This window comes from Elgaria multicarinata, chromosome 2, assembly GCF_023053635.1.
Source record: "Elgaria multicarinata webbii isolate HBS135686 ecotype San Diego chromosome 2, rElgMul1.1.pri, whole genome shotgun sequence".
NCBI classification, from domain to species: domain Eukaryota; kingdom Metazoa; phylum Chordata; class Lepidosauria; order Squamata; family Anguidae; genus Elgaria; species Elgaria multicarinata.
Window position 1 is genome coordinate 15,020,022 of NC_086172.1, and position 13,989 is coordinate 15,034,010.

A 13,989-nucleotide genomic window follows, 5' to 3' on the forward strand; every position below is an offset into this window, starting at 1 on the left:
CGAAAAGATAACAACGTTGGCGCCAGGCGAGCCTTATCGGGAAGATCATTCCACAGTCGAGGGGCAACCACTGAGAAGGCCCTCTCCCTTGTTGCCATCCTCCGAGCTTCCCTCGGAGTAGGCACTCGTAGGAGGACCTTAGTTGTTAATAAACTCAGAACTATGATAAGTAAGGTCCCATGGCAAGTGAGCCTAATGAGAAAAGGATTGCAGATTGTTGGGAGTATTTAAAAAAGAAAATTTTAAAGGCATAATTACAAACAATTCCAACAAGGAGAAAAGATAGAAGACAACAGAGGAAACCAATCTGGCTCCACAAAAAGCTTAGAGATGACCTGAAAACAAAAAAGGATACATATAGGAAGTGGAAGGAAGGCCAGTCTACAAAAGAAGAGTACAGACATGTGGCTCAGAAGTGCCGAAACGGTGTCAGGAAGACTAAAGCTGAGAATGAGCTGAGATTAGCGAGGGATGCTAAAAGCAATAAAAAGGCTTTCTTCAGATATGTGAGCAGTAAAAGACAGAGGAAAGAAATGGTGGTTCAACTGCTTAATGAGGATGGCAAATTGATAACAGATGACAAAGAAAAGGCTGAAGTTCTCAACTCCTACTTTGGCTCAGTCTTCTCCCAAAAGTGGGTGTATGACACCCCCCCTGGAAAAAGTGAAGCAGAAGTTGAGGGGGCAGGATTGCAGTTTGTGATTGATAAACAAATGGTCAAGGAACACCTGGGGCCTTCCTAGACGAGGCCTTAGCATGCTTTGAGAACCGGTTTCCCTGATGATGCACAGGGGAATCCGAGCCCAGGCCGCACTGAGGCCTCCTCTAACGCGCCATAAGCGAAGTCGTTTATGGTGCGCCTTTTTCGCAGCCCCGGCCTCAGGATGGGGCTGCGAAACGTCTAGGAAGGTCCGTGGCTTTTTGCGGCTACTCGCTTACTTGCGAGTAGCCGCGAAAAGCCACAGACCTGGCACAGCGCTCTTACGAGCGCTGTGCCCATCGGCCGGGGTGGGGGGGAAGAGAGGGGCAGGGGGAAGGCCGGACCTGGCAGGACGGGGGGGGGGGGAGAGCAGGCATCGGGGATGGCAAGGGAGGGGGGCTTTGCCCGGGCAAACGCCGGGCGCCGCCGCCCAGGCAAGCAGGCGACCGGCGCTGCCAGGGCAAGGCCGGGGGCAGGGAGGGGGCTAACGTTGTCCCTATCTTATTTATTTATTTATTTATTTATTTATTTATTTATTTATTTATTTATTGCACTTATATACTGCTCCCATAGCCAGGGCTCTCTGGGCAGTTTACAGTTCCTCCTTATCTTCAAAAAGGTGGAACCTGGGAACTACAGACCAGTCAGTCTGACATCCATTCCTGGGAAAATTCTGGAGCAGATTATAAAGAAGTCAATCTGTAAACACCTTGAAATCAATGCAGTGATTAGTAGAAGCCTACATGGATTTGTCAGGAACAAAACCTGTCAGACTAATTTGATCTCATTTTTTGATAGGATAACCTCCCTTGTAGACTGTGGGAATGCTGTGGATGTCAAATATCTTGACTTCAGCAAAGCTTTTGTCAAAGTACCACATGGCATTCTGATTAACAAACTAGCTAAAAGTGGGCTAGATGGAACAACTATTAGGTGGATTCATAGTTGGCTACAGAATTGGACTCAAAGAGTGCGTATCAATGGAACCTTCTTAAACTGGGGTGAGGTAACGAGTGAGGTACCACAAGGCTCAGTCCTGGGCCCAGTGCTCTTCAACATTTTTATTAATGATTTGGATGAGGAGGTGCAGGGAATGCTTATCAAATTTGTAGATGACACAAAATTGGGTGGGATAGCTAATACCCTGGAAGACAGAAACAAACTTCAAAGTGATCTTGATAGGCTGGAGTGACATATAATAGAGATAAATACCAAGTTCTACATTTAGGAAATAGAAACCAAATGCACAGTTACAAGATGAGAGATATTTGGCTCAGCAATACTACAAACAAGAAGGATCTTGGAATTGTTGTAGATCACAAGCTGAATATGAGCCAACAGTACGATATGGCTGCAAGAAAGGCCAATGCTATTTTGGGCTGTATTAATAGAAGTATAGCTTCCAAATCACGTGAGGTACGGGTTCCTCTCTATTCGGCCCTGGTCAGGCCTCATGTAGAGTATTGCATCCAGTTCTGGGCTCCACAATTCAAGAAGGACGTAGACAAGCTGGAGCGTGTTCAGAGGAGGGCAACCAGGATGATCAAGGGTCTGGAAATAAAGCCCTATGAAGAGAGACTGAAAGAACTGGGCATGTTTAGCCTGGAGAAGAGAAGATTGAGGGGAGACATGATAGCACTCTTCAAATCCTTAAAAGGTTGTCACACAGAGGAGGGCCAGGATCTCTTCTCGATCCTGCCAGAGTGCAGGACATGGAATAACGGGCCGCAGTGGCAGCGATTCCCCAGCCCTGATGGTTCATATAAACCCTGCGCTCTCTCCTTGACATGGGGATAACATGGCATAACCCCACAGGAAGAAAACCGTGGGGTTTGGGGGGCTTGTGGTGCCAATGTGCCATTGTCAAAACAGGCCACCAGTTAGGGTAGAAGTGCAGTTGATGTTAGTGAAAAATAGGGCCTCCTCAGTGGCTGCACCAACACTGTGCCCTCCTTTCTGGATGTCTTCCACAGGTGAAGACTTTTCTATTCTAGCAGACTCTGCCTGCTAAGTGTTTGATTTGTGCACATATTGTTTTATCTGTGGACTCTTCCAGAGTATTGTATTTATTTATTTACTGCATGTATGGGTTTTGTGTTTTTTAAATTGTATTGTGCTTTTAATTATTGTGAGCAGCTCTGAGTGGTGCATGGACACTAGAAGGTCAGTATATAAATTTCTATATAAATAAAATAAAATACCCCTGGCAGATTCACCCAGGCACAGTCATGGACCATAACCATGGCATTCCTGCTTGAACTGCTTCTCAGAATGTTCACCATATTGATGACGTTAATCTCAGCAATCTCTAATGCCTGTCTTTACTTTCTCTTCATCAAAGAGTTAGGTCAGATAGTGTGGGTCTGGAGAAAACATGAAAAACATGCATTTGAAAAGTACGCCTTTACTTTAGACTAAAAAACGAAAGAGGAGGGGGAGGAGGCTTAAAAGTTGTTCACTCTTAAAGATTTGTTAGGCCGGGGTCATACTCTTAGATGGGATCTTTCAAATGAGAATTCATGAATGGCTTTTCTCATAACAACACTTTGACATAATTCAACCCAGGTCCTCTGCGTCTGCCAGTGCATTTGTTCCTCCATGGCTTTCTCATCTGCGAAAAGCTGTCTTGTCTCCACCTCACTGTGCTCTTTTCAGAAACTTGACATTTAATAAATATTTGTACTTCTGTTTTCCAGAATAATCACATCTGGCTGTATTCCCATGAAAACATTTCTGATTTATACTTTAGCTCCTCTCTTCTCTGCATACTGTAATTACTTCTTATGTAGTTACTACCTGAATTCCCCTTTCTTCCCCTTTCATGCTGTTAATGGCAATCCAATAATCCAGGGGTGGGCAGAAGATAGATCAGGATCTACTGGTAGATCCCTGGTGATTTGCAGTAGATCAGCAAGGACTGAACAACTGTTTAACAATAGCAGCAACAAGCTAACTCCCTAATCCCACACGAAAGTATTCTAATGAAATGAGAGTTAAGGGTAGCCAAGAGTGGATTTGTGTGTGGAAGGAGCGAGAGAGTGGTAGTTAAAATACTGTGGGCTTGAATTCTTTCACTGAAGTTTGTGACAAATCTGTCCTCACCCAGGGATTCTAGGAGGTAGAATTCCAGTATTTAGTTGACCCCAGATCACCAGGTAATCACTCACACTTGATTTCCCCCAGCACAAAGTATCACCAGGAATGCAGGTTTTTACTGGCTTCTGGTATTAAACACATACAGTTTTAGTTCAGGAACAACTCTCTGAGACCAAACTTTTGTCCTTTCCGTCTTTTATACTTTCAAGTAGATCCTTCGTACAGAATAAACACCAAACCTACAATACTAGTACCCATACAAATCAGAACAAAATCAAGATACGTTTCTAGGAACAAGACCTATGAAGAGCAAAACATCATAGTAAATAAGGCATCGTACCAGCCTTCCAAAATCAAGGAAAGAAATTGAGTCCTCCCAGGAAAAATAAAACCCATAATCACTGTTCTGCCTTTTATATATATCCATTGCCTCAAAATAGTTATATTTGTATTTTAGCCTGTTTCCCATTTTAAGCAGCCCTCCCTGTGTTAATAACTTTATTTATTTATTTATTGTATATTGCATTATCGTGGCTGTTATTGCTTATGACCTAATACCATTGTGACCCGTTGATTTACACTGTCTGGTATCAATACTAGACCCTCCATCGTCAGCTATTCACCACTCTGCATGTTGACACAGATGTTTCCCAGAATGTTAAGTATCACAACAAGATTTCCACAGGATTGTACCTGGAGAAAAACTTTACTCTTGGCCTAAGCACTGGTACTTGGTACTAGGCACTGGAATAATATCACAAAATCCTAATGCAAAATATCTTTGATACATTTGAACATGGAATCTCCTAACTGCTTAGCAAGGTCAGGCTGGGCAATGTGGGTCCCATTATTTGCCACAGTATGTCTTTTGCACCAGGCCACTCCAGTGGGTGGACTTCAGGGTTCTAGTAAAACAAGAAAGAAAAAAGGATAGACACACACACACCCAAAAAAGCTTGAGGTTTGCCTTCCTCTGCTATAATCACTTGCAGAGAAAGCTAGCATGCTGACAAGAAAGCTATGGTAGAACCATCCTCCCTGAAATGCTAGTTTTCTATGTGGAGTTAAGTTCTGTGTGTGGAACAGCAACCACCCGTGTGAGCCCACACCTGCAGCCCAGACACACATTTACTATTTCAGTGAGATCTTGGTGTGTTCTTGCTCAGCCTCATTATGTTTAGGAGTTGCCGGCTTCAGTGACCTGAACAACAAAGAAGAGGGTAAGCAACAGGGCTCCCGTGACTTACACCACTTTCGCTTCCAATTCATGCTGAGCCAAGCAGATTCTAGGAGGGATAGAATCATAGAATCATAGAATAGCAGACTTGGAAGGGGCCTACAAGGCCATCGAGTCCAACCCCCTGCTCAATGCAGGAATCCACCCTAAAGCATCCCTGACAGCTGGTTGTCCAGCTGCCTCTTGAAGGCCTCTAGTGTGGGAGAGGCCGCAACCTCACCAGGCAACTGATTCCATTGTCGTACTGCTCTAACAGTCAGGAAGTTTTTCCTGTTGTCCAGCTGGAATCTGGCTTCCTTTAACTTGAGCCCGTTATTCCGTGTCCTGCACTCTGGGAGGATCGAGAAGAGATCCTGGCCCTCCTCTGTGTGACAACCTTTTAAGTATTTGAAGAGTGCTATCATGTCTCCCCTCAATCTTCTCTTCTCCAGGCTAAGAGAAGATTGAGGGGAGACATGATAGCACTCTTCAAATACTTAAAAGTTTGTCACACAGATGCAGGATCCTGGACTGCAAAGGGATCAGGGCTGTTTTCTCAGGGCAAACTCAAATGCAGTGTGTACAAAAGGGACAGAAACAGAGATACCAGCCATGTCAGTGTCAGGAGTGGATGGCTGTGAGAGAAAGGCACTTCAACACATGCCCTGCTGGATGGTCTGGACTCTGGAGCACATTGATAAAGCAGCCCCTTCAGCCAATGGGTACTCAGACCCCGATGCATCAGTAGTTGGCTATTTCGATTGGGGGAAATATAGGCAGAACTCTTTCCACTAAGTGACTGTGTTAGTGCCATGACTTCTGCTTTTGCGTGTCTGCTTCCCATGCTGCCTCAGGAATATGTATATTTAATGAGGAGATTGCATGATGGGTTACTCTTCATGACAGTGCTATTCCCTTGGAACACTAACAGGCTTACATTGGGAACATCATGTACTGCCGCGCGATTTCTGCATGATATGTGTTACTGAAGTGGCAAGGAGACCTGTCTTACAAACGCATCATCGCACCAGCTATGAATGGGCACTCCAGAAGAATAGCTTCTGTATTTATTACTGTATTACAAAAGCAGTAGTAAAACAGTCTAAAGGTTGTATAAACACACACTAAGGAGTATGGGGGACAGATGAAATTTTGTTTGAATTTAGGACGTTCCAGGTGGTTTGTGATAAAATACAGTTACAGTGCTAACATTAAAGCCTGAAACATCAGAAAATAATCAGGGTTGGTTTTTTTAACCAAGTAATAATAATAAAATATATCCAGTGGGGAGAGGATGGAGGAGGAGCATACAATTATGACAGCTGCAGTGCAGATGCTGGAGGCAGAAATCAGGCTTCTGCCAAGGGCTCAGTAGCACCAACTGATCACGGTTGCCTCCACCCTCTTTCCTAGCAGAGTTTTATGGGTTCCTGGGTTGCTTGCTTCCACGGTGGAGGCAACCGTGATCAGTTGGTACTACTGAGCCCTTGGCAGAAGCCTGATTGTGCTGCACCTGACAGATGCTACCTGTGGGATTTTCCTGCAAGTGAAGCCCTGGGTTCCTTGAGGGGCAAGTGCTGGCAAAATGGCTTGCCCATGAGGTGTTTCTTCCAGTGTAAAGTCTGGGCTCTGCCCAAGTGCCTAGGCTCAGGTTCTGCAGGGCACTGTTGGGGGTATTGTACTTGGGAAGAGGGATCAGCTTTGGGGCTACTGGGGCTCTGGAATGTCTGGCCTTTTGAGATTACGAATGGTCCTCAATGTTGAGGCAGTGACTGATGACGACATGGAGGCAATGACAGCACACCCGGAACCTGGTTGCATGCTAATACAACCCATATGGGATCTGGCTCATTCCAGTCTGGTGGTGCTGGGACTGGAAGCTACGCAGGGTTATTTGTACATTGCTCCAACAAAGAGCAGTTCAAGACTGAGCCTTAAATAGGAATTTGCCTTCAAATATGTGAAGAGATGCTATGCAGAAGATGGAGAAGCCTAATTCTCTTTTGCTTCAGAGGGAAGAACTGGAACTAGTGGGTGGAAATTGTACGGAAACAGATATCAGCTAAGCATTAGATGAAATTTCCTAACATTGAGAGCTGTTTGACAATGGGACAGACTACTGCAGGAGGTGGTGGGCTCTCCTTCACTGGACAGGTTTAAGCAGGACAGCCACCTTTCATAGAATCATAGAATAGTAGAGTTGGAAGGAACCTCTAAGGCCATCGAATCCAACCCTGTGCTCAATGCAAGAATTCACCCTAAAGCATCCCTGACAGATGGTTGTCCAGCTGCCTCTTGAAGGCCTCTATTATGGGAGAGCCCACAACCTCCCTAGGTAATTGGTTCTATTGTTGTACTGCTTTAACAGTCAGGAAGTTTCTCCTGATGTACAGCCAGATATCTGTCAGGTATGCCTTAAGGTGGATTCCTGCATTGAGCAGGGGGTTGGACTCAACGGCCTGATAGGCCCCTTCCAACTCTACTATTCTGTGATGCTAGATGACTTCCAACACCCCTTCTACCTCTGTGATTCTATTTTAATTACAATCACGTAATTAATGTCATGACTTTTTTGCCTCAATATCTACTGTTCATTGTAGATATGTAAGCTTGGTGGCTTGACTCCTAATCTGAGAAGACATGAGGTCATGGATAGGAGGTTGTACTAATGTAGCTGGTCTATCTTCCTAGCCATGATGGTGGAATGAAATGTTCCTTCCTAGCATATACATCCAGGAGTCATGAATTGGATCACATTTGGATTTGCTTATAAATAGTTCATTCTTTTGGAAGTGTCAGGCATTCTGCTAGAGAACAAAATATGACTTGAAGTGTTTCTTGCAGGGCAGTCTCAACTTAGTGTATCCCCAGAACTGGAGAACGGCTGCCTCCCTCATGCGCTGCCTCCCTCGTGCGCTGCCTCCTGCACAGAACACCGAAGAGGGTCAGAGGCACTGTGTGAGAATTGCAGGTTTGCACGTTTGTCTTCTTCTGGGTTAAGGGAGCCCACTGAGGACATGCCCTTCTTTCATGCACGCTGTACAGGCCTCCCAATGTAAGGAGCTGCTGCTGCCTAATATCCCAACAGGTCCTGGATTTCTGTGAAAGAAGCACTCTCCCTGCGAGATACGGCACATTGCCTTTTCACGCATATGCTGCTTTAATCAACAGTAAACAGATTCCATAAGCAGCCATTCAGTTCTGAATTCTGGCAAAATGTCTTTTCTCCACGTTAGATATTTCCATTTAGAGTGGAAGAACCCACATGCAAAATGCCATAGAATAGCTGGACACGGACGCTGTGGCTGGAGATGGTTACAGTCTCCCTGAGAGCAGGATGACGGTTTGTCCTTTAAAGCAAAGGCTAGTGTACTGCAGACAAAAGCTGGTCTGCCTCTGCCTGCGGAGGGGCTCTGATGAAATGCAGCAAGTTATTTTTGGACTTCTGTCTCCAGCCACGCTGGCAGATGCTCTTCCAGCTGAATGGCAATTCTTTCCATGTATGCATTGGAATTTAGCTGCTGAACAATTTCCAGCACCACCACCTGCTTCCCTAAAAGGCGAGCCAAAACTCCTGATGTGCTGCTGCAATCCCTCAAAATGAAAAGAGGGAGTTATCAGCCAGTTATCGCACTGGGGCCTTTGCCAGTTATAACAAATGCGAACCTATCCAAACATCGCACTCTGATTGCATCAGGAAAAGAAAATGCTTTCATAAATGGGAACATGTCAAAGAGGAGGAGAAAGTTGTACAAAGGAAGAAATGGAGGTCCCTGGGATCTGTTCTCATTTTCTCAAGAAGTGCCTTCTTGCAGAGGGTGGCTGTAGCGACCAGGCCCATCGAGAGCTCAAAGCCAAGCACGGGCCACACCAGGTTTCTCACAGCCGCATGATTCAGCAGGAACACCCAGATCAGAGCAGGCTTCAAGATACGTGCTGTATCCCTCCACTACCCTTGTTAGTCAAGGCCTTCCAAGAAAATGGGGCGTGATGGGGCTGCCAGCTGAGCAGAAAAAATAGTGTTGGGCCATTTTTATTCATTTTCAGACCTATGACCAGTGTGTGTGTATGTGTGTGTGTGTGTGTGTGTGAGAGAGAGAGAGAGAGAGAGAGAGAGAGAGAGAGAGAGAGAGAGAGTAACCAGTAGTCAGCCAGTAAACTTTTTCTTGTTTTCAGCCAAGGACTATTGCAACTTTCCGGCGAATAAACAATAAATGTTAAAGATACACACTCCTGGAAACTCCAAATCAGAAAAACAAACCCAAAGTTGAAACTTAAAAACAATAGACAGCACAATAGAAATATATACCAAATGCAGGGGTGAGCAGCACATAGCCCATGGACTGCATGCAGCCTCTGCCACCTCCTGAATATGAGGGATTTTTTTGTTTGGGGGGGGGATGGCAGCTGTAGCAGCTACGGAGTGCCCAAAGGACCAGATATGTTGGCTATGAGCACCATTTTTTTGGCAGTTGTGCAGAGCATGGCAGGGAGGAAGACATGGCTTGCGGTGGGAAAAGTGCCCACCCCATAGCAACGGGTTCACCAGGTTAAAACATCACCATGTCAACGTACTGCTAAGCCTGTAAACCTTCTTGCTGCCAGGGCATCAGGACAAACCCTCCAGCTCTTTGACTGTATCATCCAGCACCTGCACAAGGTGCTCGGCACCTACATCATATTCTTTTAGATGCCAGGTGAAGACCTTTTTATTCTCCCAGTATTTTAACAGTCTATAAATTAATTTTAACTTTGCTTTTTTAACTTTGCTGTATTTTTGCATTGCTGCTGTTTACATCTTGGTTGTGCTTGTATTTTATATTATGGTTTTGTACTGTTGTTTTGTTTTGAATTGTCTTAAATTTGTAAACCACCCAGAGAGCTTCGGCTATTATGTTTGGCTTAAAGCATCTGCATTCCTAACTATTGGCCATGCTGTTTGGGGTTGATGGAAATTGAAGTCCAAAATGTGTGGAGGGCATGAGGTTGGGGAAAAGGTGGGATATGTTCCCACTAGAGTAGGGACAACCAGGTTACACTCCAGACATGTCCTATGATCCACCTCCAGCACCATCCAGCTACCAATTTCTCTAAAAATCAAATGCTGATCAATCTAGCTGTTAAGAAGAGAGAATAAAGAGCAAATGATATTCTTTGTGCCAGATTCTCTCGACACATATAGATAACCCAAGCTGTAAATATATGCTATCTACAAAAGGTATCGATGAATGGCTACAGCTTTGAGCAGTAGTACTGGAAAAGTGCAGATTCTTTTGCATGCAAAGACAATTGATTGCATCATTAGAAACCCAGGCCATAGCTAGACCTAAGGTTTATCCTGGGATGATCCAGGGTTCGCCCCTGCCTGAGCACTGGATCCCCTGTGTGTCACCTAGATGAACAGGGTTGACCCCTGAATGATCCAGGCATAAACCTTACCTAGACCATGTGCTGAAAGCAACAGAATGGCCTAAATACTCTGGCAGGCAGAAGAAGATATGGTGCTAGATGTTTTTACAATGTATATTATGTTTTAATTCAGTTTTATGTATTTTACCATTTACTGTTGTTCCCTGCCTTGATCAAAATGGAGAGGCAGGTAAGAATTATTATTATTATTATTATTATTATTACCCATGTGAATCATGTGCCACTTTAATTTGGTAAGGAAACACAATTAAATAACCAGTCAACATTTTGTCTTCTTCTGACAATATCCCAGGAAGTGATTCAAAATAAATGTTCAGTTAGATTGGTTTCCAAAGCAGAGCATTTCTGAACTTGGCAAAACCTTTCTTCTTTGCAATCCCTAAAGGGTTCTGCCAACACTTCCCAACATTTCCTAGAAGTGGCCCAATGTCAATAAAATGGCAGGAGGAGAAGGAAGGAAAGGAACCTCTCGTGCAAGCACTGAGTCATTACTGACTCTTGGAGGGACGCCAGCTTTCGTTGACGTTTTCTTGGCAGGCCTTATAGCGGGGTGGTTTGCTGTTGCCTTCCCCGGCTGTTATTACCTTTCCCCCAGCTAACTGGGTACTCATTTTACCGACCTTGGGAGGATGGAAGGCTGAGTTGACCCGAGCCGGCTGCCTGAAACCAGCTTCCGCTGGGATCGAACTCAGGCCGTGGGGAGAGTTTTGGCTGCAGAAACTGCTGCTTTACCGTTCTGGAATGTAAAAAACAACAACAGAAAGGAGAGTTCTGCCTGGCAGAGTGAGGCAAACCCATTGCCTAAAACATTGAGGCTAGGGAGCCCAAGACTACACCAGGACAGGAAACCAATGCAGATGAGCCTGAACCTAAATGTTGATACATATAACTTTAAAATTTATAAAATAAATAATTTTATAAAAATGTAAAAATAAAGGAATTGTGCTTGTTAGTCATACTAGTGCATTTGTACTCATTGGTCAGATCACTGGAATGTGAGAGCAGTTGGGCAGAGCCCTGCCTGCCTGCTTTCATTTTCACCTCCACAAGTAAATAGGCTAGAGACCCAGTGGAGGCTGGTGGCACTGATTTCATTGGCCTGTGAATCCCATTCTGAGTTACATTTGGACCCAGCCAGAACTCTAAAGGGGCTATCCAAGCTGCTGAATGCTACCCCCAAAATAGGCTCAGCACCATGGATAGCTCCTTTAGAATTCTGGCTGGTTCTGCATGAAACGTAAAATGGATTCACAACCCCACTGAAATTAGAGTCATCAGCCTCCAGTGTAGAGCCCGCTGATGACTCTAATTTCAGTGCCACCAACAGGGAAAAAAAGCTTTGATTCGAAGAAAAAATAAATTTCTCCAATCAGCCAGCAAAGCAATTTTACGGTACATACACGCAGCGGAGGGGGAGAGGAACAGGGAGCGAGCGAGACACAGACACGCGCGCGCACACCCACATGCACACGCATAGAGGCAGGTTACATGAATGGGAAGCAGGAACCAATCGTCCCCTGCCTGGGAACGGACAGCCACACATGCATTCAAAAGCTGGTCTGCACCATTCACACGGACGGGAGGGGGTGGGCGGGCGAGCCCAACCAGCGCTGCTCAGGTGATTCTTCCGCTTCCCATCTCCCTAACAGAGGCGAGGCCGAGCTCTTTGGAAGCTCGCTGGCCTGCCGGAGCTGGGGTCCCTCCCAGCCGGCTCCCGGCGGCAATGTTTGAGATGCTCCGAGACGTTGCCCCTCTCCCCCCCCGCTTCTCTCTCCACTCCCTTCTCTCTCACTCGCTCTTCACCCCCTACCCTCTTTCCCCGCCTATCCCGCTACAGACTCGACAAATGTAATTACCGTATTTCTTCGATTCTAAGGCGCCATCGAATCTAAGGCGCACCCAATTTTTAGAGCTGTTACTTTAGGGAAAAAAGTGTGTCTTAGAATCGAAGAAATACGGTAAATGGGTTGGAATATCCTTAGGGTGGGACTGGCTTCCACAAGCCCTCCTGAGGCTACCAGTGTATGTAACCCATGCAAGCATAGCCCCAGGTTTGAGGGTGCCCTCTAGTGGGCTCCCTCTGATGTAGCTGAATCCTGGCCCTCATCTATATGACAGTGGGATAGCTCCTCATTAAATAAAAACCTGATTTTTCATTGATTCGAATGTAGGTAAAGAACGTTACACTGCAGCAACAACAGCAATTTATTTCCTGAATTATTATTTTTATAGTGAGTTATTAATGCGCACATGTGCATTATCACATTATCCCATATACGATGATAAAGAGTAGAAGCCAACGAAGGTATAAATCTTATCTGCGGAGCTCTGCAGACTAATATAACACACAAACCGAGCGGTCGGGGGTGGGTGGGTGGAACAAGGCTACAGAAGGAAAAGGAGGAGTCTGGCTGCCTGTTTCCTGCTTTGTTCCCATCATTGCTTCCCGTAAGGAAATTAAAAGAAACAGCCTCCACGAACCGGGAGTGGGGTGGGGGGGATGAGGCTACAGAGGGAAAGGAATATAGATATAAATAGTAGGGATGTGCTCCGCTTCTCTTTGGTTCAGAGAAGCAGGAGCGAGGCGGCCTAATTTACCTCCGGAAAAGGCGGAGGCGAAGAGAGTCAGGGGGGCTGCGGATCAAGGTGAAGCAGGTAAGCCGAGGCCTCTTCTGGCTTCAACCGGGGCCTCAATTGAAGCCCGTGATGGATGCAGGTAAGTGGGTGGGGAGTGGCTTATCTTACACCGCCGCCGCAGCCGCTGTCCATGTAGCGACGGCGGCGAAGCCGGATCTCACTCCGCAGAGTGAAGTGGGAGACAGGCGGAGAGACGCGAAGAGGATCGGGCCTGATCCGGATTTTCCGGATCGGGCCACAAAGCTGATTGGGGGGTCCGTGCACACCTAATAAACAGAGGAATGAATTTGTATTGAGAAGCTTTCTCTGTGGAGCTCCGGAGAGAGACTTCAAACTAAAATCGGTACGAACGAAGGAGGCAGTGGATTGGTGCAAAATCGGGAAAGGGGCCAATCACATTATCCTACCCTCAAAGCTCCGCCCACATGTCAAAATCTGACATAACTCCCCCAATGACACAAAGCCATAAAGCAGTGCAAACTTGGACCTCATCTAAAAGTCACAGTAAATTACAAATTCAAATATGTGCTTTATTGCAGTTAAAATCCAGCGTTGAGGCGAATAGATGGCTGCGTGACGTAACCTAAAATGTGAACATGCGCATTTAGGTCAGGTAAAGAAGCTGTATAGACAAGCCCCTGGTGGGCTTACTTAGTAACAAGGAGCAGCCCCAGCACGCTGATGAGCATGATGTGTCCTGCGCTACTGCCTGCCATCTTAATTTTCCACAATGCCCCAAAGCAACAGCATGGCAGGAGTAGTCCAGGTCAAAGTCGGAAATCTCAGTGGTCGCCCCATCCTCATCAGAGCCCTGAAAAACCTGGGAGCCCTTTGGAGAGCCCCAGCAAATACCAAAGATGGCTGGCTTTAGTCCTGAACTGTTGCAGCAGAGGATATTTTTTCTGAGCAT